This window comes from Harpia harpyja, chromosome 8, assembly GCF_026419915.1.
Source record: "Harpia harpyja isolate bHarHar1 chromosome 8, bHarHar1 primary haplotype, whole genome shotgun sequence".
Taxonomy (NCBI): Eukaryota; Metazoa; Chordata; class Aves; order Accipitriformes; family Accipitridae; genus Harpia; species Harpia harpyja.
The window spans coordinates 46841362-46866289 of NC_068947.1; the positions used below are offsets into that span (position 1 = coordinate 46841362).

A 24928-nucleotide genomic window follows, 5' to 3' on the forward strand; every position below is an offset into this window, starting at 1 on the left:
GATTAGACACTTTTTTCTGGATAACAAGGATAGTGTGCCATGCAACGTCTAATTCAAAGGAGGCCGTAGACTGAGGTTGTTTACTTAGACTCCTTCTGCCTGAAAAGCTCCTACTTCCCATTTTCCTACAGTCACCACCACGTGTCGCATGCCCAGTGGGGATGTGTTTGAACTTTTTATTTCAAAGCCTAGTGAGAGGGTTGGTGCAATGAAGTATCACCCGTTTACATTCTGTGCCAAGCACAATGTAATATCAGCAGATACTAGGTCCAGCAGAGTTACCTGTTACAGCTCTGAAAGCCAACCAAGTGACACAGAACATCAAAAAATCTCACAGCAACCATGTGGGCTAGCCAGTGAATTTGAGAAGGTATGTCAAAGAAAGCAAGGTAGAGGATTACATTATTAGAGCACTACGTTGTTAGAGCTATGGTTTGGGGGACAGAAGAATTTACTTGGATTTTCAGAATAAACTGCCATAGTCTACACATACACATTTGCTTTTATTTTCAAGTTAGCTAGTGTTTCATTCTGTTTTAATTAATCCACCATGGAAGGGAGAATAAAAATTGAAGCATTTTCTTTGATGTTATCCTAGCCTTAATGCTTTCTTTCAATGCCTTCTTCACCACACACATCGCGCTGAGAATAAGCATGGCATTCAGAATGATGATTGTCCCTCCTGATTTACAATTCAGGGATACAAAGAACACAACTGTCTATTTCTTATGAGTAAAGACCAGTTGGTAGCCAGATCTCCTCCATCTTAAGCTTGCTTTTGATACAGTTATTAGAGAATCCAGACTCCAATATGGCCATAATGGAAGTGGACAGTTCACGTATTTCTGTCATGAACATCACCAGTAAGTGAATTTCCCCTCGTCTACAAAACAAGGAACCATCCAGATTTTGAGTGCCAGAGGAAACTATGGCCATTTAATGTACTCTGACCAACAGAAATACAGTAAAACCAGGATAACTCTTGGGTATCATAACTAACCCCACCGCATAATCAGGGATCAGGCACACACGGCTTCTAGACAACTTGAGAGTTGGAGAGTATTGCAGTTGCCCAGGGAAAGGAACTGAGCAGTCCAAAACTTGTGACGCTGCTGGAGAACTAGTCTGTGACTTCTGACCTCAGAAGGCTGAAGAGTGCTCTCCTTCCCTACCTTTCTCTCTCAAACGAACCTCACGAAATTAGCTTGTTATTTCTATTTGTGTTACCAGTTAGGAATGGCATAAGCAAGTAGAAAGAGAAAAGCAGTCTTGTCTAGTATACTCAACTTTATGAATTTAAAAAGGCCAGAGGAAAACCCTCTGGATGCACAGATGAGCCGGGCTGCAAGCCAATTAAAAAACTAAGCAATTCTGAAATAAGGCATGTGCTGGAAAGCACCACCTCTCCCTCAACAGGAAATAATGCCTATTTCTGTTCACTGTCTTCCCTTAGAACACAAAAGCAAAAGTGGGTATGAGTTACTCCGTTGTTGTGGGGATTTTTTTGTTTGTTTTGGTTTTTTTCATATCAGCCTGGTTTTATTTAGGGGTGAGATTTTCACAATATGCGGTACTAGTCTATTTAATCTTAAGTGTACAGTAAACCCCACATTGACTCCAGGGACATAAAATAAAGTCATTGCTGACTCTTGAGAAGCTTACTGTAACCTACCCGCCCCCAAATCTAAAATAATCATTTAGTGTCAGTATGTACCTGATGCTTACGGGTGGTCCTGTCTTTTTTCACCATAAATTTTTCATTTCCTACCAGCTGAAGCTCCTCTTTTTTTTCTTCTTTTATAATATGCTTGACTAACAGATAATATTCAACGCATACTGGTACATACATATCCATATAATTACAATCTGCCAGTAACATGATGTGAATGCAGTTCCAAATGTTGCTTGGTGTGTGTTCAGTCTAAAATCTACTAGAGAGTAAAAGAAAGAGAGGCTTGCCTTAGTGGAGAAGTGAGACTACCTAGGATTACTGATTTCATGACTTGGGTCTTGGGATGAGAGAGTCAAAACAATCGGATCATCCGAGGTAACACACAGCCTGCAAGAACACAAATCAGCTTGAACTGTAAGAACATGTGTGTACTTCCAAGGAAGGACTATGGATCTTCTGATTTAAACAGCGAGGAAAAGGTCAGGGCATCTATTTTTTCTTCCTCAATTGCCACTTTATTTGCTGTGTGGCCTGCTTCATTTCTCTGTGTCTCAATTTCCAAATCCTTAAATAGGAAATGCTAGCTGTACACAACACCAACGCCCCGAGATGGTGTGGTGTATTTTGATCGAGTTCTTTCGCCATCGACGGAAGAGCCGTGCTATCTAGGGATTAGGTATTGTTTACAAAAAAAATTAAGGCTTTCATGTAAAAAGTAATGGTACTACTGCTGATGTGAAACCAAGGGAAGTTTATCTCTTCATGTAGTCACTTTCCGAAGTATTTACTTTTACTCTACAAGCCTGCCTTATGCAGTATGTGCATTTTGAAATTAAGTATAGTAAGAGCTAAGTCTTCTGATTATATTTACACCATGAGCCAAATTTAATCCTGCCTTATACACTGGCTAGACACTTTGACCTTCAAGAGATGCCAGTCAAGACAGAATTTATCTCAGTACCTTCCTCTGCCAAAGTTTTCCACAGTCTTGCCCATGTGTTTTACCGTAATACTTTCTTTTTCCCTGTTCATTAACTATTAAAATAAAATATTCACATGACAGATTTTTGCCTCAGTTTTCCCACAGCAATCATATTTCCTCACCCAAGAGGATGTCAGGAAGCTTCATTAATTGTTTCTGAAACATTTACAACTTTTCATGGAAAAGGTAAAGCATCTGTCTCCTAAAGGAGAAAAATCATTTCCAAATGGATGAAGTATCTCAGCTCTTCTCTGAAGCACACATGTATTTTTATTCTTCTCTCAGAGATAAAAGAATTCAACACACAGATGTTACAATCAGTTTGTCAAGTTCACAGGTATTATCTAAAGACCAGAACTTGTATCTTTTCCCCTCCGGTTCCAGTCTTTACTCTCAAAGTGATGCTTCTTTGTTAAAATACCTCTGGACAGGGTGACAGACAAGAGGGTATCTGAATCAAGCAAGTCATCCCACAAGCAACAGCATCAGTGAGGCTTGGCTTCCTTTGGATTTGGGTTCTCCTCCGTGACATCCCGGCCGTGACATCCCCAGCCTTCCCAGCTACGACTGCCCTCTCCCACTCCCACCACTTCTTCCTCACGTGCTCTTTTGCTCTTCCCTCCGGCCAACGCTCAGAGCACCTCCAGCTCCCTCCTCCGCACCGCGCGGCCGGGCACCCAGGAGCAAGAAGCACGGGTGCTAATCACCAGACCAGTCTGGGAGAGCTGACTGGCCCAGCTGGCAGGACAACCCTTGGGTCTCTGGAGTGCACGCTGCCGGCTCCCCTGCTGGGCAGCAGTAATTTCTGCCTCATTTCTGGTTTTCAAAAATCCTATAGGAATTCAGTCTCTTTGCAGCCTCCACCCTTCTGCTGAGCTTGCTTAAAACCAGATGGTTTCAAGCTAACAAGAGACGAGGAGAGTGGTCTCCTAGAAATGAGGCGTCCTCTCCTATCAGTAACTTACCAGTGTGAACACCCCTGCCACCTTTACTCGTATTTTTCTGGATTCATGGACTGTTATCCAGAGTCATTGCAGGCCACAATGGTTAGCCGATGTGAAATACAAAGCCCACTTACAGTACAAAGTGGCAGCTGCTCACTTGAGCTAACCTTACATGAGAGTTGCTTTCTTTTTTTTTTTTAATTTATTTTTTAGACTTTCTTTTAAAAGCTGAATTGGAGGAATAGAAATTTCAAAAAACCCTGTAAGATTTCTAAACAAAAAAATTTAAGGTAAAAGCATCAGCAGTTGATGCAAATAGAGAAACACACTAAAGAAAGAAAAACAAAAAGAAAAAAAAAAAGACCTTGAACTTCAAAACATATCACCAGGGATGGCCACCACCAATTTAAAGACTGGATTGTCCCTTTCCAGAAGGTGCATTTATTTTCTGTCTTTCTATGTATCAGGACTGTAGCAGTATTTTAACACTACTACATTAAACTATTAATATCAAAATGATAGGTTAGGAATGAGCTCCACAGGTAGGCACTGAAAAAGTTCTCTGCTGCAAACTGAAAAATGGGAATTGATGCTCAGAAGAGATTAGGGATATCTCAGGAGTAGGGAAAGAAAAAGCACATCAGAAAGCTATGTCTTCACGATAAGAAGCCACGGGGAGTTTGGGGAGGATATTGAGCCACTGTTTACTGAGAACCTGAATTAATGTACTAAGGCTCTGTAACGATCAACTCCAACGAACACAGCCAGACTGAGATCCTCTGAAGGAATGATTAGCACCGAGCTAGACTTGAAACCAAGGCAGCATCATATGAATACCGTTCTGCCTTCATGCATAATACAGGCCCTAAAGTCCTGCCTCCCACACGCAAGCCAGATGAGCCCCGTGCAAAATAAAGACCTGTTGGCTTTCCCTCGTTGAGGCCGAGACCCCCTCATCTGATTCCAGCCCCGCAGTCCCCCACCGCAGCGCAGCATCACGCGCGCGGGGCAGTGCTTTAGCATCAACCCCCTCCTGCAATCCCTTGCGCCAGGCATCGCTCGGCACCGCGTCCTCTGGTGCGGCAGGCACGCTGCACCCCTCGCCCGGGGCTGGGGAGGAGCCGTGGCCCCGTACCGCAACACGACTGCACTGTCCAAATATCCCCACATCCAAAGTCCTGGCAGAATTAACGCGGGCTGTATCAGCCTAACACGGCGGCTCCTCTGGCACGCTGGGGCTGCTCACACGCGGACTCCTTGGCTATCCTGGCTCACGACCTAAATCACGTACGTTCTCCTAAGCCCTCTGCAATGTGACCCCGCTCATGTGCTGGGCCTGAAAGCAAACAGTACATTTGGGGAGCCTTGGATTTATTTCAAAATAGATGAAGTCCTTTTCCAAAAGAAACAGCAACATAAAAGCCTTTGTAATGGAAACAGTGAGGCATGGGTTTCAGACTGATCAAGCTGAAGGAGTCTTCAAGGCAATCTTTTGTCACAAACGAGCAACATTTTCACTCCCCGCCCTGCAGCAGACCCCTGTGATATATTTTATTTCCTTTGCAACTGGCATCAACTCATTTTCCAAAGTCAAATACATCTACCTGCCTTGCTTCTCTCTCTTGGGACTCTTTGAAAGAGAAGGAAAACATCAAGACTAGACTGTGTTGTGGGATTAAACATGTCAGGAGAGAAACAACAGAGAATACAATTATAGGCATGATACATAATACAAAATAAATTGGGAAAAGGGTGAGAAAAAGAAAAAGCATCGCCAAATCATCTGAGCTATAGCTGCAGAGAGCATAAATCCCCCTGTAATTTGCCCAATCACAATCGCTTGGTTTAGGATTCTGCTGTACTCCGTTTCACCACTGTCTATCATTCACACACATAAAACCAACGCTGCTTTGAGCTATACTGCTTGATCATAAAAAGCCTTCCTACCCCCAAACCTGTCCTCCTGCCAGCACATAAATCCCAGGTAAATCTGCCACGCAGTATCACCTCCTCACAGCACTTAGAGCTTCTGTGCCCAAGCACCTTTTATCCATCTCACTTCAAGCATCATTTTCTGAGGACTGACTCACACCACCATATCCTTTACTTCTAAGAGGACTGGGTAATTTGCCCCTTGTAGAAACATCTATTTTGTCTGATTTCCACTCTTCGTGGAATTTCATGAGGTCACATCAATTCTGTGTCACAGGAGAGTATGTGAACTGGTGTGAGGGGGAAAATCATCATGGAAAGAACAAATGCCTTCATAAAAGGACACGATCGCTGCCGTACATCTATTTATATTTCAGATGCCATCACAGTTTTGGATGGCAGCTCTCATTCTGTCTCCGACATCCCCCTTGGTGGATGTGTTTGTGGCATTTCTCTGCATTTCCTGCATAATTTATACAATATTCTGAGTATAATCCTAACTGTATCCATTCTTTTGCTCCCCTTCAAAACTCCTGTCCTAGTATACTGAAACCTCCATCGCTGACCACCTTTCACATCCAAGGCTAAAGCAGGTCTCCTGAACTTCTGTTGGTTTGAATTTTTTACTGCTTCGCAGTGAAGGGATTGTATAGTAACCCGAGCGATGCTTTAAATATGCAGAAAAGAAGTAACACCTTTATAATGAAAAGGTGAACCTTCTAGTGAGAGAGGTCACATTCTAGTAGTAATGTGCGAAGAAATGCTAAAGCCTCATTACTACTCACAGCTATAGGGTGATCTTGTTCAGCTCAGTTGATAATTGTGTAGAACCAAAGGACCGGGACCACTAAGGCAATTTGTCTGAAAATAGGAACAGGAGAGCAATCTTTCCTCTAACGGTATCATATACTCACAGTTGGCTACAGTATTCTCCCCGCTTAATTCTCCATCAAGACCCCGTCTTTTAAACAAAAGCAGAAAAAAATGTCCCCATTACTTTCTTTTCTCCCAACTGCTCAAAAAGTTTTCCGTCCTATTCATCTTTTTCATTTTAACTTTTCAAAATGTTTTATAGCTCTTATGACTTGTTTTTCCAATTTTTATAAACTTTGTTCCAACCTGATGACTAATGGAAAAATGTTTTTACGGAAAAATTGAGAGTACAATGTACCAGATTCCATAACTCCTAGAAAAACTTTTGCATGAGATTATTGATCTATAATACCTTCTTATTCCTGTACTCATTGATTTTAAAATGTGATTATGGTTATTATGAATTTGTTTTCTAATAGGACTAAACACACTGTAATGCTTTTCTTGCAATCTAGAATTTAAAGACTTTAATATTTGATGCTTGGGCAGTAAGAGCCATGCTCATTATTTGCCCTTTTCTAATTTCTCTTTCCTAATTTGTCTAGCTAAAATTCTGGTTAGTTATCCTCTTGGTTTCCTTTACCTTTGTTTTGCCCTGAAATAGAAGACCCTATTCTCCAGTACTGAAATTAGAAAGCTAGAATTTAGGGTCTCTGTTTTTTCTACCACCAGCAATGCAAGAAAGTCGTTTTGTTGCCTTGTATAAATTACTTGCTTCTGCAAGGATAGCTCTTCTGATCTAGAGAAAGGTTACACCACTTCATAGACCTCTCGCATCCCAAGACCGAATGTCCTTAAGAGCACCTACGACAATGAAGTGCTCCCAGCCCTGCACTACGGCCCTGATTCAGCAAGCACATGCCAGGGATTTCAGTTGGACAGCTCAAGCTTAAGATCACAAAATTAGGGCTTAATGACTTTATTAGTAATGAAGCATTTCTATTCCCCAACCATTTTCATTCTGAATTGGGATTTACGATAGTGTGAACAAAACCCTGAATAAATTGCATCTGAAGTTATCAATAGCTCACAGAAGCCAAGCTCTATCAAAACGCGAAGAACTGAAAAAGCGCAGACGTAGCTCCTTAACCACTGGAAGGCTGCCTACATACTTTGACGACCCCGTATTAAACCAGTAAGATAGGACAGACGCGACTAGAAAGAGGTAACGGTAATGGTATGATTTTTCTTTCTTTGCTAATGACCTATATGTGTTGTTTTGCTTGAGGTATTGAACAACTTACTCTACGCGCTTCAGAAACATGTTTTGAGAAGCCGCAGTATCTAGAGTTTCAAGAGTAGTACACTTTTCCTTCCTTAGCTTTTCCCATACAGGGTTCAGAACGGTCTGTAGAAGCATACATCAGTTATTCCTCCACTACTGTCCTGCTTTTGTGTGGGAGACAGACATAAAAAGAGTTGTGCAAATTACTCAGCTAGTCAATGGCCGTAAACAGAATTCAGCGCAGGTCTCTACCTTCCAGCACTTTGCTTTAGCCGGGAGGCTTGCCTTGTTCTTAGCAAAGGATAGCTACTTTCAGCGTACAAACGCTGTCCCTGCATCACCTACCATAAATACAATTTAAAAATACATGTATTTGGACTCTTGAAGTCCATCTTTTCGCTGTTTCTCCTTTTTTTTTCTGGTTTGTCTGGGAAACAGGATTTCTTTGCATTGCAGAATGTGAATAGGGAGCTGCACCTGTTAGCTCTGCAATACCTCAGGGCTCTCTAGTCAACCATCTGCTTTTCAAAACCTATTTGTTATCTTTTGGGCAACCAAGAAGGCATAAAGTATCTTTTATCACCTTAATGCTGAAAGTGATCATTTACACTAGAAAAATATACCAGGCCAGGCAAATTTTTTACTAAGGAAGAAAATTCCTGTTGGAAGGCAGGGAGGGGCAAGAAGAGGAGGCAAAAGAAGGGAGAAGGGGGGTGAAGCGAAAGGAAAGGAATAGGAATAAACTCACTTGCTCCCAGCAAAAGTCAACTCGATATGCTCTACTTGGACCTGGGGACTTCGTATTACATATTTCTATAGCATGCCTCTATATATCTGCAGAAATAAAAAGATAAAATTTGATAATCTAAACTGAAAAACAGCTTTTTCCAGACATTTTAATGGGTCTTCTGATCTTGAATTAATGCCTGAAACACGCATCTTTCAAAAGAATGAAGTATCGTAGTGCCACCCGAGGAACAGTCCTGGGCTTTGCCTGTTTTTTCCACTAAGAGTAGACCAACGACTGATTCATACTTCCATTATATCACAATTGTGCTTTTGTTTGGCACCCTCTCATCTCTTGCAAGTCACTTGCAGATGGTCTAGGAGCCACAGAACAAGCTGTACTTCCTTTCCATGTCAGCCATCCCCCCCCATCTTATGGAATCCTTCCAGTTTGCTGTACACAAGGTACAAGGATCCTTCTCCACAGATCTCTCTTTTGACTTTAAAAAAACGTTCCATAGGATTCTGTAGTCAGCCTTTCCCCTTACGAGAAATAAAGAAATAATTTGCACTGCTTCCATCTCTCAATGCACGGTAAGTTCACGGAACCCACCTCAGGAACAGGAAACCGAGGGATTTGGGGGGGTTGTTCAGTGCCTCACACACGCGGGGGGTCCAAAGGAAATACTTTTGAAAAAACTATAACGCAGTTACATAAGTTGGCGTTATGCCGTCACTTCGGATTTTGCAGTCAACCCTGATCACCCTGTCTCAAATAGGATAGAGAAGAAACAAAAAGGGTTCAGAGAGTAAAAAGACTCATTAAAGCCCTCAAGAGCTTTCCATATGTGAAAAGTTTAGAAAGCTTCAAACTGACAGATAAAATGAAAAAGACTGAACAGAGTGGAAGTGATATAAACGTAACTGCACAAAGAAAATAAAATAAATCTGACCTCCCAAGAAAAGAGGGGACAGTCATTAAAACTAAAAGGCAGAACATTAAAACCAATAAAAGGATTATTATTTTTCATCCACATACTATATAATTAACTTGCAGTACTCTGTACCCAAGACATCAGAAGGGCCAAGATTTTATGAGTTTAAAAAGGACTAATTATTGCCATAATAATAATAACAATAATAGAAACCATTATAATAATGATAAATATATTATAATTATAGAAATAATTAGCATAGTACTGAATAAACAGAATATCCACAATTATGGTACAATAAAGTATGAGGACTGAAAACCACCTGTGTTTAAAGACACAAGTGAACTTCAATTTGATACCTATTAAGGAGAAACTGCCCCCGTGGGAAAGGTTAAATCACCGTTACTCTTTACGGGGAACTTAGCATTTTTTCTGAAGGACCTGATACTGGGTTCTGTGATGCTTACTATGCAGCTTTCTAGAGAGATGTCTGCAATGCATATATGCCCACCAATCAAGTGTTCAGCTTGGATACCCCACCTGACCAGGGTCTGTACAACCAAAATCAAATCCCTGTAAAATCAAAGGAACGTTTCTGGTCTTCAGGGGTACGTGCTATTTACTTGTGAAAAGTGAGACTGTTCTGGCCATTCCTTTTAATGCACATGATGAAATGGGCAGCAGAAATGGAGAACAACATTTGGTAGGTTTGATAAAAAATGGTAATGGTACCGCTTCGTTATTTGATGATTAAGATGTGAATAAGAGTCATATTTTAAGGCAGAATATTCTTAACCACCTATAGTCCTCCATGCCCTAACAGACTTTTTTTACTATTAGAAAATGAAGTTTGCATGTGGAATAAACAAAAATAAAATTCTCTGTAGATTTGAGCCAGCTCATGGACATCCAAAGGAGCCTCCTTTCTTATGGATTCCTGTCTGCCTTTGGTCTCTGATGTGTAATTTTGGGTGTAATTGTGAGGCAGCCTCTCCCTTAGTGGGGTCATTAAAAGAGCTTTCTTTTCCCCTTTAAACAGGTGCCTACTTCCAAAAAACACGTGGAAGCTTAGGTATCTTGGAGACTTTCACCCACCAAACTTGGCTGCAAGTGGTCAAATTCAAAACGGAAAGGAATAGGAGACAGGTATAGGCAAACTGTATACAGGAGCAAACAGAGGGGGTTCCCAGACATCTCATTTCCCTGGGGAGCCACACCTAGGGAAGCCCTAGGGAGGCAGGCAGTCCCGAAGAATTGCTTCGAAAAAGTTCCTTCCCTGCAGCACCTCACAAGCTTTCCTCCAGTGAATTAGGCTGCCTAGCAATGCAAGCACCTAGGGGCAATATGCTCCTGCCCCACGTTAAGCTCATGTGTAGCTTTTTAATTAGAGGCACCTCTATAAAAGCCAGAACCCGTTTAAACTAAATAAAACTGGGCCGTATACTTTCTCCCACAAGCTTGTTTTGTTTTCTTGTACATCGATACATCTGTGCTGATAGAAAAGCATACACCACAGCCTAGAAGACTATGTCCGCTTCCCCAACTTTGAGACGAAATATAGCTGTGAAACCAAAACATCGGTCCTCCCAGAAACAGAAAAAAGTAGCAGTCCTGTAAATGATGGACAATCTAAAGCTTCAGAAGAAATATATGCAGTAATACACACATTCTTACCTGCACAAGTCTGTACCATCAGCCTTTAAGAGGTTTTTTTACATCTACTCTGTAACGATGCATTTTTTGAAAATGGTTCTAGTGCTCAGGAATGCCAAGAATTTAGGAAGAGAGCCACAGCTTAAGAGAGCAATTATTTGCCAGTAAATACTCAATTTGCTTGTCCTGTGATTTTTCTTCTCCTAACTTGCCCTCTCCATAATCCGTCTCTTGCTGCGTCATGAGCACAAGAAGTCTTTTCTTCATAACATAACACTTCAGTTTGCTATTTTGTGAGCATTAATTAAGAATTCCCTCTACTGGTCATTTTCTATACTCTTACAAATTGCACCTTGAGCCCCGGACATTAGAAGGCAGTGAGTCAGTGTGTGGGATTCAGCCACCGTTTATAAACACCTTCAACCACATTCACCCAGTTTACAATATTCAGGACATCTCAGCTGAATTACTGCTTTGTGTCCAGTTTGTATTCAGATGGGGGCCATATGTTCCTTCATGTATTAGAGCAGAGCTCATTAGCACTGCTGCAGTCACGCCACAGCAAACATTTTTTTTTTCTATCTTGCCTCCATTTTAACCTGATTAAAAACATTTTCTCCAGGGTAGATTTCTGGAAGAGAACTGCTCAAATCAAAAGTACTGTTCAAATGGATATGTGTAAATTTAAAATAACTTTTAAAATCAGTAGCTGCTTTTGCTACAAAAGAACTCAGTTGTTACTTAGGATTAAACTACTTAGTAAAAGCACCTTCTAAAGACATGGAAAAGCCTTCACAAAAACTCTGTTGCAGTAACCACAAGGGCTAAATATTCAGTGAGCACACAGACCTAGAAAAACTCGGTATCTGAGCTCTCTCGTAAGGATTTAGGCACATAACCTATTTTTAAAGAGGGTACGTATGTATGCATCTGTACAGGCAGCATCATACAACTAGATTAACACCTTGCAATAATGGGGAGAGTGGGTGTAGTTAGAAATCTGGATGTGCAAATTGTATTTCCTAAGAAATTTTGTGTAGGCAAGTTCCATTCTGCTCAATCAAGAGTAGGCAGAGAAATACTGTATTTGGCAAAAATTAATAAAATACAGAAGGAGTGACTTGAATCACCCACAGTAATTGCTAAATGAAAATCTAGGTTCTGAAATACAAAACAGGAACCCCCTTATAGGGAACAGAAGAAGAAAATTACCCACCTGGGATTGAATAGTATGATAAAGAATCCATTTAAATGCATTTTAGGATAGAAATGCATCATCTGTCAAAATCAGTTTGGGTCTGGCTACTTCTCATATGAGTAAAAACAACTTGTGGGCCCAAAACTAAAAATTAACATCACACCCTGGATGCTTTACTGCATTTAGAAGGACTGTGTGCATTTCATATGATGCAGTAATATTGTAGAAAACCATGGAATTTCCACAAATTCAAACCACAGGATGATAAAATGTAATAGTAATTCCTCACCTGAAAACGTGCATCCTAAAATACCACGTTCTGAGCACAAACAGCATCAGAGGCATCAAACATCCCTAACAAAATGCATTTGTTATGTCTATACGTATATGTATATCAGCTGCTAGAAAGCAGACAAGTTAGAAACATGCTTAAACAACCTGGTCATTTTGGGGATTCTTGTACACATATATCTTACAGTACCATATGCCCAAACTGATGGTTAGTTCATGTTAGAAATTATTTAACTTTCTTCCCTAAAACTGATTTTCCTCTGAAAGCTCTAAAAACAGGGCACAAACCCCACACCTGATGGCTAATAGACCTAGCTATACAAGTGCCTTGTGCCTTCCAAACAGGAGAATTTCCAAGTGCCTGGGCAGGGCCCGTCCTGTATCCTTTGACGTAAACAACAGAGTTATCCTGGGTTTCAAGAAGACAGCGGTGGACCTGCTCTCCGACGGCCTTTTGCGAGGGAAAGCCTTTGGAAATATACTGAACTTTGGTTAAACAGAGTTACATGCTAATTCTATGTAAGATAAACTAATTGTTTTCCCTTAGGCTTTGACTTAAAGCATTTCAGAATTAAATCTGACTATTGTCTAGTGTATGTTATGTATAGTTTAAGAAGAGGGAAGAGTAGATCAGTCCTAGGAGGTACTTTCAGGTCCAATTTTCAATATTTAGATGAGAATCTGAAAATGAAACTTTAAATCAACTTTGAACAAAATTTAAAACATTAAAGAAAAGGACAGTGACAAGTATAATTCTGTTGTTAAGGCTTAGGAGTGAAAAATAAACAGTATGAACAAAAATAAATTTGATTTTTATAAACAAGTATAAGCAAGCAGTTTGTTGTAATATTCTCTAATAAATAATTCTTTCTGAAAAGATGGATAAGGGCTTCCTAATTTTTGTTGTCTTAAATTACGTACTTTCACATTAATATACTAATTTGTCTTTGCACAGCAGAGCTTTTGAAAGAAAAACTGACATACTTAATAGGGACAACTGGGTTAAATGGGAATTTACTGGATAAAGTCAGAACATAACAAATTCTTACTTATCCAGTGTAATTAATGTAAAATTATACTCTTCTCAACAGGGACTGCATGGTAAAAGGGATATCTGGTTTGCTTAGGAGGTGCCCCCATTAACTGGATTTTTTTTTTTTTTTTCTCTTTTTTCCAAATGCTCTAAGCAATCAGCTAGTAGAGCCAGACATTGTCCTCAGGTAACCTCATGCAGCTGCCTTCAGTGCAAAATGCTGTCACTTCTCAGGCTTCATACGCCGTGATCTGCTTCCTTCCTTCACATTCGTCCCCCGAGGGATGATAGTCAAGTGCAGCAGCAGTCCCTCTTCTCCGCGCGGCCCGGGGAGCGAGCGCTCATGTGGCATGATGTTTTAGCAGCAGGGCTGAACTGTCTTACCGTGAGCGTTTTGGTAGGAATCCCTTCCAAATCCAATTGACAGGAAAACGGCGATGTGGTCGCTCTAACTTTTTAACCTCACGTTTGTTTTCTGCGGCACCTATTTGCTTTCACTTTCAAAGGTATTTTTATTTTCCGAAGCCGGACAGGCATTCTGCGGTGATTTGTCTAGCAAGACAAATCCCTCTCAAAATAACTCAGTGCTTTTTTTTCTGTGTCACAAAGGCTCCCGGTAGTAACATCTCCATTCCATCTCCCCACTGAATTAACTCTCAGCGTCATCTATGTAACATGTACCACTGCTACACACTAGCTACAGCTGAGCATCTTCAGCTACTTGCAAATGAAGAAAGTAGAATTCCAAACAATAAACTTGAAGAAAAGATTAATTTTGAGGAAAAGAGAAAAAAAAAAATCCAGCAAATTAAGCCCACGTTTAAGTACACTAACCAGGTAAACCGGTCCAGAACAGTTAAAATTCAGCTGATCAGTGTTATGTCTTTACCCAGGTAAATTCCTACAGAAATCAACACAGCTTCTGGTCAGCAACACCTGAGCTACTTCTACTAAAATCAACACTGCTAACACAAATTTATAAAGGCATGACCGTGCCCCAAACCTGACCCAAGGCAGCCATACCTTAAGGAAGACCGACTAGGCAATTAGTAAGAAACGGCTTGCTATGGAAAGCTGTCTCCTGGCAGGCACCAAGGTCCGCTGCAGCCCAGCACTTCTCCAGATAGGGCTCCTGGAGGAGATAAATGCTATTGCTATTTCCCATTAGCAGCGTGAACTTATTTTTTATTTTGCTCTCTATGCCTAAGTGGTGTTTTGGTTTTTTTTTTTTCACTAAACAAATCTTATAATCCATTTTCTGTGCACGTTCAACAATAGATTGTTCCACAATGTGACAATATGATATAACTTAGGTCAGGCGCGGAGGCGTAGTTTGCACAGGCTGTTACTAAGTGACACAGGAATTTAGGGCATCAGTGAAGAGGTTGCATTTGTTAATTGTTCACTTCCAAACAGTGGTGGCTAGGAGGGAGTTGCGTTTGCTTGGCTGTTTTTTGATGGGGTTTCCTGCCTACCTCTGCTGAAAGCTGCTGGAGAAGAGCTGGCCAGGTATTTTGGTGGAAAAATCATTCAGAAGAGATTTAACAATAGTCCAGGTGCTAAGCAGACATCACTGGTGTACAGTTCCAGCCTCTGATATTTCTCAAGCTTGGGGTTTTGTTTTTTGTTTTGTTTTATACGTTTCCACTTAGAGTTCATGCAGTGCACTTATTTCCAGCTCAGATTTAAAAACCCACCAGGAAAAAACTGTAATACTTTAACCTATCAGACTAATAACGCACCGCTTATGTGCCATTTAAATCAGAATTGCTTTCCCCCAGTGAATGGTGGATAAAATAGTTCTGGACTGCAGCAGATGGAATGGGAAACTTTGTCTTCCCATTTGTATCTGGGGCACATATGATCAGCCTATGTGAATAAGGCTTCAGCAAAACATTTAGAAAAGAAGCATATCAGGAACACTAGCATTTGCAGATAATAAATCACAGAAGAATCGCTGCGTTGCAGCATTAAACCAACCACTTTCACCGCGTGAAGGGGATCAAAACCTCCAAAGTAACGAGCCAGGCTGGGCAAGTTCACTCACTGCATCCTGCAAGGATGAGAGGAGCACACGGGAGTCTCCTCTCTCTCAACAGCCCTACTCCACAGGGAGGGAGACGTGGAGGTTTCCCAAAACAGCGGCTGACAAGGAGCGCTCAGGAAGGAGCGGAGCAGCCCGCGGCCCTCGCCTCGAAGCGTGGGTGATTTCCCGGTGCATCTCCAGGACCGTGCGCCGGGAGAAAAACACGCGGCGGCTCACGGTGTGGGCTGGGAACCCGACCCACGCACGCGTTTTTCCGGGGCTCGCTATCGGTTTCAGAGAGCAGGTTTATCTTCAAAGGACCTCTGCAGCAGGGGAATAGCATCCCTTTCCTTTTACAGCTGGGGAATGTAGACACAGATATACTACTGACTTTTCCAAGGTTACCGAGCCAGAGAGGAGAATAGAAGCCAGATCTCTCTTGGTCTGCTGATCAGAGCCTTAAAAACACCCAAGCAATCCTCCCACCAGCTTCAAGGCCACAAAGTCTGAGGTTTAGTATTTTCACAGAGGGCATGATCTGGGCAGAAGCGAGGATGTGCAAGACAGAAAAAAAACCCTCTTGTTTGATCTTCACAGGAAACCTTAGCCCCGAAGTAACCTTGAGGTAACAAGAATAATGAAAAACATGATTTTTACTTGCAAGTTTAACACACGAGGTTTGAAGGTCATTAAAGTGTTTCTGTCTCTGAAGTGAGAACTGGTGTTTTTACACTATACTTTCAGCACAGTGATTTTCAATTATCTCTGTAAAAATGGATACAAGCAGTTTGTTTACCAGGTTAGGAATTAAAAAAAAACAAACCAAAACAACCTAGATTTAAAGCTCTCCTTGGCTTAATTACTCTTAACATTTTATTTACTTAATCAAAGGAAAGGGAAAAAAAAAAAATCAGCTTGACTTTTTTGACAGCAAAGTCAAACCAACTGGAAAATTCACCTCCTACAACAAATGTTGAAAGGGAAAACTCCGGATAGCAACATGTTAGTGAAATGCTTTCAGCTGCAGACACAACTGTATTGTCATGAAATCTTATATTCTCTTTGACCCGCTACCTCTCTTTCCCTCCAAAAGACAGGGAAAACTGTTGGATTTGAGTATTGTTTTCCATCAACACCTTTCCCACAAGAAGGGGCACTGCATGGGATACAGACGTATAAAATCACATGCCTGTGAATTTACTTTGCACACTACCTGCACACATAAAAACATGAAAGATGTTGAGAGAGTATGACTGTTTCTTCAACATTATTTTTTTCCTTCCTTAATGTGTGTTTTAAAGTCAGATAAGTACTCTTAAATTCATTTCAGAAATAGGGATTACTAGAGATCACTAATAGTTTTTTTCCAATTACACCAGAAGTCAGCAGCCATGCCGGGAATGGAGTGGAGCTGTGAGATCCTCATTCCGCGTTTCCCTGGCTCTTTTCTGGGGCCCCAGTGATCTTCTGTAGGCACTGGGAAACATGGGAAACAGTGATTTTTATATCTAGAGATCAAAGGGGTGGAATCTGTTCTTTGAGGACATGGAGTCCTAATACAAGCTAAATCTAAATGCTCTTAAGTTGTTCACTGTAGGGAACTTGGAAAAGAGACTTTGTTTTGCACCATTTATAGTCCTCTGCAATCAAAAGATTTTAGAAAATGCAGAAAGACATATACGTAAGTTTAGGTTTGAGAGAACTGTTCTGGGCTTCATCCTAACACGATATTATATAGAAAAATAATAAAATGGACATAGATGATCTTTCATAACAAGCTTCCAGGTTTATTTGGTTCTATTTAATCACGTATTTTGCTGTGGCCAACTGCATTCTCCCTGGTCTCTTAGACAGTGGGTTTCATGCATTCTTGCATATATTTGAACTTTTGATCATTTTCCAAAAATTCACTGCTAGTATCCTAGGCAGCCATCACTGGGTAGTGATATGGGTCATTCTAGTTCAGAATAAAAAGGAGATGAGTGTGACTGATCCTTTTTCTCAAGGCCAAATCTCATAACAAATCATCTGGAGAACTGCCAACAACTTCAATAAGACCAGAAATTGTCCCTACTGTTATCTAAAAAACTTCATCTGCCTTATGAGAAAATCAGGGTGCAAATTCTCTAGCCAGACTAGATTCATTCTCCTACAGCCTAGGAAAAGGAGAATCAGACAAAAGACCAAAGGGAAGGACAGCAGTCTTTACCGATGCCTGTATGTTATTGCTCATCGAATTCCAAAATAGATGGGGGGAAAGCAGGGGAATGTGAGCAGTGTTGCATCAGTTCTTTCTCAGCAAAAGTGGAAATACTACTTTTTTTTTTTTTTTTAAAGTAAAATTTAGAACAGGTTTTATTATATAAGCAATGAATATAATACATATATATAATTAAATAAACATATAATACAGGGCTGTTCTTGTCTTAATCCTTTAGACTTTGCTCCCAGCAAAGAGTGAATGGAAGAAACTAAAGCTGGAATATAAACTACTTATAAAGTTCTTTTTTGTCAGAAAATGAAAGGACAAGGGAAAAAACCCATGCTTTTGTTCCCTTTTTTGAATTTCATGCTTTGGAAAAATGTCAGTATGTCTACACGAGTATGCATGTGCATGTACGTACGTCGGATTTACTAGAATGGCATGGAAGAAAATGAGTTGATCTCAAAAGAAGCCAAGAATCTGGGACTCGAATTCTCTGACTTGAATAGTGTTGCAAGGACTTGGAATGTGACAGATACTGGCATATTGTGTCTTGCTGTGAATGAGAGCTCGACTCTGAAGCTTTACAGCGTCTCTGTTCCTAAACAGCAGAACGCCCAGCTCACGAGGCACATCTGAAGACTTGGGATGTGACTAGCTCTTCTTGACCTCTCCCTTTCCAGTGTGCAGTGCTTGTCCCGTTGAATGTCTGGCCTGTTACTGACCTTTAATTTCATAATAGGCTCATGTTGACAAATCACTTTGAAATGAGATCAACACAGATACATAACTTGTGCTATGATACAGAAAGAAAGGAGTTTCCAAAAGCTGGTGCGCACAGGAGATAAGCAGTAGTAGCATACATAAGGGGAGCTACATGTTCAACTGTTTGTGTGTTGGCTATCACCTCCAAGTACTGCATCATATTACTAAAGCATCTTTTTTTTTTTTCTAAAAGCCTGTAAAACATTTTGTTTGTTTGTTTGGGGTTTTTTTGGGAGCAGGGTTGTTTTGTTTTTTAACTAGTCCGATACTTTCACTCAGTTCTATGAGGCAGCTACCGCCAAGGCGAAAGACAAAGCCAGATGGAAGGTAGAAAGAGTTTGAGAGGAGTACCCAGAATTAAGGAATTTCAGTCTTCAGCTTCAGACCCCACAAGCAGCCCTTTTAGCAAAGTTACCTTCTCTTATTGCTCTTTATGTTAAGGGGTAAATACTTAAAGCGATAATTTAACCACAGAATGTTTGCGTTAACCAGAGTCCTCCTGCTCTCTAGTTTCTATAATTTACAACAAAGAGTTTATTAAACACAACTCTTTCTGTCTGACATTCAAATCCATCTCTGCAACACACTCTCCTCTGGATTTGCGCCACCGAATGAAATGCTTTGGAAAAACAAAATAAACCAAAACCCTGCTGTGGAAACAGGACAAATCTAGTTTCACATCCCCTGCAGAGAAAGAAACAAGACGGAAGTAAAAAGCACCAAATGGAGCTCATAAAGCTTCACTCTGATCTCAGCCTCCACATTCTGGCAGAAAGCACTACCTAAGAGATGTGCTCCGCTTCAAGTGAGAACAGCCTCTGATTGCACCGCGAGCACAAAAATATATTGCCTGTGAACAATTATCCTGAACAAACTCTGAATAAGGGAAATCTGACTACAGAAAAGGGGGAAATGTGGTGGGAGGCAGGCTTATCGCCCCCCCTCCTCCCTCGCCAAGGCCTTATCTCGCACACCAGCCATCTGTAGTAGCTGTGCCTGCGACCGCGGTTTGCGGGCTCTGCCGAACCTCCCTTCCGCAGCCTGCCCGCATCAGGCACCGCGATGAGGTGGCAATCATCCCGCCCATCAGAAACCGTCCACCGTGGCGGAGGGCACGTCATTTGAGTTCTGTAACAAAACCAGTTTCTCGCTTTAGGTCCAATTTATCACGGCTAGTTGCTCATATTCCTTATAACATTCCACGTAGCAGCGCGTAAGCGGAAGGAAGCCCATCGCAACCCACAGGTGCCGTGGGGAGTTAACGGGGCTAGCATTAAAATTCACTCTCTCCTTCAATATAACTACAAAGGAAAATAACATAATTGTTTGGAAGTCACTGCCCAAAATAGGAGCAGATTCTGAACAATCTTGAACCCAACACGACATACCTAGAAAGAGAAGGATGCACACCTGAGTACATTCTTTCTCCACTCCTGGATCCTGGGCACCTCCTCTGTAGTTATATCTTTGAGGACAATCAGCATCTTAGAGAGAAAATGTGTCTTGGGGCAGGAGTCTGTTCTGGCTTTTTTGCTTTGTTTTTTACTTTTGCACAGCATCTACATGCAGTTTGGTACATATACATACGGATAGCAAGGGAAAGAAAAAGCACACAAATAGATACAGGGAGGCCACCTTGTGATCAACCAAGCTCTCATCCTGCTGGTAAAACTCTTCTTAAATTCAGGTAGGAAACAGCCCTTCTGCAAGAGAGCACAGCAGAATGCTTTGCCCAAATGAGGGAGATTCTGTAACGTGATACATTGCTGACAGCTTTCTTGTGACCCCCAGATGATCATATTTACTTCTAGAACTTTGAGTTTGGTTTATTAGTGTACTGGGCACTCTGTATATATTCCTCATTGGGCTTTTACAGCAAAAATATCTACAAATCCCGTGTCATAGGATGGTGTCTGATTTAGACTTTAGTCCTTTATTCCATTAGAAAGCCAATGTTCTGCTATGATTTTTTTTTGTTGTTGTTAATTAATTCATTTGAGACTATTCCTTAAATTTTCATTTTAATGCATTTTTGTGTGTGGGTATATTAGTCACTTCTAAAGTTGCTTACAACTGTCACTGATTTAAAGTCTTTGTTAACATACGTAATACAAATCTGTATTACATATGCACGTGTATGTATGTGCATGTGCGTGTATATTCATGTATATATTTAAAAAACAAATCAAAAAACCTTTCCAACTGCATCTTCCTCCCTCCTCCCTTCTCCATTCTGAGCAGGTTCCTGCTATCAACTGCTGGAGTGTGCTCACTCTACACCTAGAGCTATAATTATTTTGCTTTAATTTTACAAAACCTTTTGTTCCATTCCCACGAGCCCACCTGATCCTTATATTACACTTGCTCTATTAAAACACTCATGCAGAACAAAGCACAGTTGTACTGATTCATAAGTAACTCACCCCCCCACCCCCTTCTCTTTTTCTTTCTACTAGGCTCATGCCTCTTACTGCAGTTTCATGACACTGTCCCTGATGCCAGTCCATGGTCCCATTTTTGCCTTTTTTTCTTCTTTCTTTTAAACCATTATTTTTATGTGCTTAGGGTCCAATTACACTATTGTGTGCTGTTGTTTTGAATTGCTGTTGTTCTCAGTCATTTTATGTTATGCTCTTTGGCACAACAACAGATATAGTGCAGAGGGTGTTATGGAATTTATTTGTTGCAATCAGACTCTGGGATTGTTTTTTATCATTATTATTATTCATCAAGTACAAGCACCAAGGCTAGCCCTACATTTTTCCAAGGCAAGCAGAAGACCATTTGTAGCCCAGCCTCTGACACCAGCATACCCAATCTGCAGTAAAAGGGCCCAGCAGCAGCTTAGGTCAAGGTGATTACTATCCCTTGGGCATTGCCGGCATGAACCGCGAGGCTCCAGAGAAGACCAAACACACTGACAACGCTTCCAACAGGATCTTCACAGAGGCACCGTGCATTTCAGATTTAGAAAAAAACCCCAACCTTCTCATAAATTATTGCTGAAAAGTACAGCCCATCAGTAAAGATGGGAACAATAGAAGGGCCGTTTCATCTATTTGTCCTGTACAACAACTTCCTTGAGCTGAGACAGCCTTCGTTTTCTGGCTTCTAAAGCACCAAGCATGTTGTCAGGACTAAGCAACGGATAAATAATAATCAGCGAGAACAGTGAGGAGTGGGTGCATACGGAGAAAGTGCTAGCAAAGAGCAAATAAAATGGAACTCTCGGTAGCCATCTTCTCCAGAGGGGGAACAGGACATTTTGCAGTGCCCTACTGAACACCGCGGGTGTACAGGAGAACAGACCAGGCGAAGGTGTGAGAGAAGGCAAGAAGGGGAAGGAAAATGGGGTATTGCATATGTTTTTCTGGGTGACGTGTAACAATGGTGAATACTAATGACTTCTGGCAATGAAAGAGAGTCACAGGGAAAAAGAGCAATGTGGCAAGGCACAGAACAAATACAGCTGTAAGGGGTACAAACGAAAGTTGCAATTTACCAAAGAATAACCGTTCTGCACATTTTATGTAGCATGTCAAATCTATCAGATTTTCTCTTATTAAATCATCATTCTACAGCAACAATCATTCTCTCAATCAATCCCCCGTGTTAACAACTCTTAGTAATGACTAACTTGGCAGGAACTGATGTTTACATATATTTTAAAGTCCTGAGCACTGTTCTGTATTTTTTGCACGTTAAATTTCCTTTACATTTTGTCTCTTATTTTTTAACCTGTTTTTAAAGGATGGATGCATTCAATCGGACAATAAAGTTTTGTAAAACACACACACACACAGATTACGTTAGCTCAGGAAATTGGCAGTGGGATAAGAACAAAACCATTCACCTCCTGATTGCTGATTCAAATCTAGCCCAAGTGAGATAGTCACAGAAGCTATAAGCCTCCCATGGTGGCTTTGTGATTTGAGATTATTTTTTATGAATCTCAATCCACTTCAGGCCAAGAACCAGAATCACAAATCCACTGCCTCAATGAGCATTAACTGGCATCACTGCACACAGTAACAGAGGAGATGCCAAGAAACAAACTGGTCCTGGAGACAGACTTCCCACCTTATCCTGGGAACTGATCATTAAAAAACAGGGTTGGTTCATGCAGATGTGGAGCGCAGGGAAACATGTATGTATCTACCAAACAGAAAACAAACCAACCCACCTGTAGTCACATCAGCTATGTGCCGCACCATTTACCTGAAACGTGAACTGCTTCTCCAAGACTTCAGCACTCCTAACCTTCCCGAAAACCAGAAGATGTCTTATGGTGTGCCCCTGTATCACTTCAGAGCTGAGAGATGGGGAGGGCAGCAGGAGAGGAGAATAAAGAAAAGGTTTTCTATCATAACTCCCGAGGAAGAAGCAGCAAGCCTATGCACTCCTTACCCCTTAAAATCAAAAGGGCCACAGAGCAACTGCAGGCTTTGGTCATTCTTTGGTCCACTTTTCCTGCCTAGGTAAGAGGAACAAATGAGGCATTTAATTTTGCAGAAGACCAAACCTGAGGAGGGCTGTGTTGCACTTTTTATTTCACTTGGGACACAACTGATTAACAAAGCTATTGGCAAAGCTATTTCACTAAACAAACATCCTATAGCATACAACAAAATAGTGATGCTCAGGCATATTTCCCATGGCTCCTTCTGTTAGGGAGCATGAATCATTAAAATCACTTGGGAATTAGCTACTCCAGCTTCCTCCCTTAGATACATTTGCTAACCTGAGGGGGGTAAAGGTCTCAGGACTCGAGAGTAGATTTAAAGTTTTTCCACCATCTGTGCTGAAGTGCAGCCAATGCAAATTCCACCTTCAGATCTGCACTCCGGTGCCTCCCTGTTATGTTTTACTTCATACTTGTGATCTTTATTCCTTAGAAACAGGAAAAATGCACAGCTGATGAGCCACGTTTGCATGCAACTTGAAATTGTTCCTTCAGTGGCTGTTGCTTGGACGTGCACTTGACTATTCAAAGGGAAGTAAGATGCAAAATAGAGCTGCGTTTTAAATGGCCAAGTATTCCTAATTTTACATAGGGATTTCTGGAAGCAAGTAGTTCTCAAAGTTTTCAGAGACATCGCTGAAGGTATTCACATATACAAAAAGAAAAAGTTGGTGGGAAGGTCAGACGTTTTCCCCTTCCTTTGCTCTTCATCAATTTTTTCTTCTTTTCCCTTTTTGCCAACAAGAAGAAAAGGGAAGACACTAATGAATGAAAAATGAACAAGTGTGGGTTTGATGGTCTTTGTCCAAAATAAAAATTTTAAGACAGGGTACCCTTACAAATTGTAAAGGATACCTGTAAATACATACACACATGTAAATGCTTCTATCACAGCAAGTTCCAGTAAAATGTGTAAAAAAATTCTGAATGTAGCTAAGTAGATAGTGTAAGTACAGTTAAATTCAGCTGATAAACTGGAGAAGCAGACAAACAATAGCTAGTATAACTATTAAGAATCTGGAAAAAACCACATCTTTTACATGAATTTAAACTTAGGATCTGACACAGAGAATGATGATTTAATTTAGGAGTCATAAGGTTAATAATGCTGATCCCACTGGCAGAGACTTCAAATATAGATCGCATCTTTCTAAACCTTCAAAATTGTTTTAAGTATGTTTTAGGGAGGCTCCAGAATAAGCCAACTTGCCAAGGAAACCTGTATCTCTGTGGAAGCCAGTGTTCAGCACACATGACTCAAAATCATAAATTGCAAGATGGTTTAGTCCAGCAGAACAAGGAACCACTACTTCAGTGAAACAGGTATGGCTTCACTGAAAATAAAAAGAAATCATTTTCAGAATGCCGACTAGACAATTTCAGCTCTCACTTAACATGAATTTTTATGGACGCTGACTACACTTAAAAAAACCCACTTGTGAACTTGCTCAGGGTTTTTGGGAGAGCTGATAACACCAGGGATCAGAGAGAACTCAAAACCTAAGTATGCTTCAATCTGCCTTGCCTATTGCGAGGAAAAAGGTAGCACTAACCAAGCTTAGATGCAGGAGCTGCCGATGAGCTGAGCGCTGTGATGATGTGCTGTGCACGGGTCTGCTTTTCACATTGATGTGGTGTAATTTTCACAGATTGATCCGTGAATGATTCTTGGTCTCTGGAAGCTCAGATCCTTACTCCGAGCTGGTTTAACTTACTCGATAACTGACGTGTTGGGCTTGCAAGCACTGGCATTTAACCATCTTCAGTGACTACACGTACATTCAAATCTGATCATCATTTTGTGTACCAAGTGACCCACAAGCTGAGAGTCTTTACCAAGAGTCAGAGGACGCAGATGTTTACCATGACGTTCCCAAGACAGAGTGTGCACCAGTATGGATAGTAACACAGCAGTGAAAAAAACCTGTTCAGGTATTTCCTACAGGAGAAAGTCTCAGATGAAGAAAGAGTACCCAAAGTGAAGATGCCATCACATGTACATGCCAGA

The 24928-nt window shown here is 41.0% G+C and overlaps 1 protein-coding gene across 4 annotated transcripts in view; it reads right to left on the reverse strand.

The window, feature by feature from the left end:
- The window catches only part of ZBTB20 (zinc finger and BTB domain containing 20), a 512445-nt gene that overhangs the window by 303433 nt on the left and 184084 nt on the right, over positions 1–24928 (reverse strand). Inside the window, exon 5 of one of the 4 annotated variants that reach the window (XM_052794814.1) lies at positions 8377–8462. The exons of the other annotated variants lie outside the window; for them this stretch is intronic. The gene's annotated coding sequence lies outside the window, so the exon portion shown is untranslated. The remainder of the gene's footprint in view (positions 1–8376; positions 8463–24928) is intronic. 4 annotated transcript variants of the gene reach the window in all.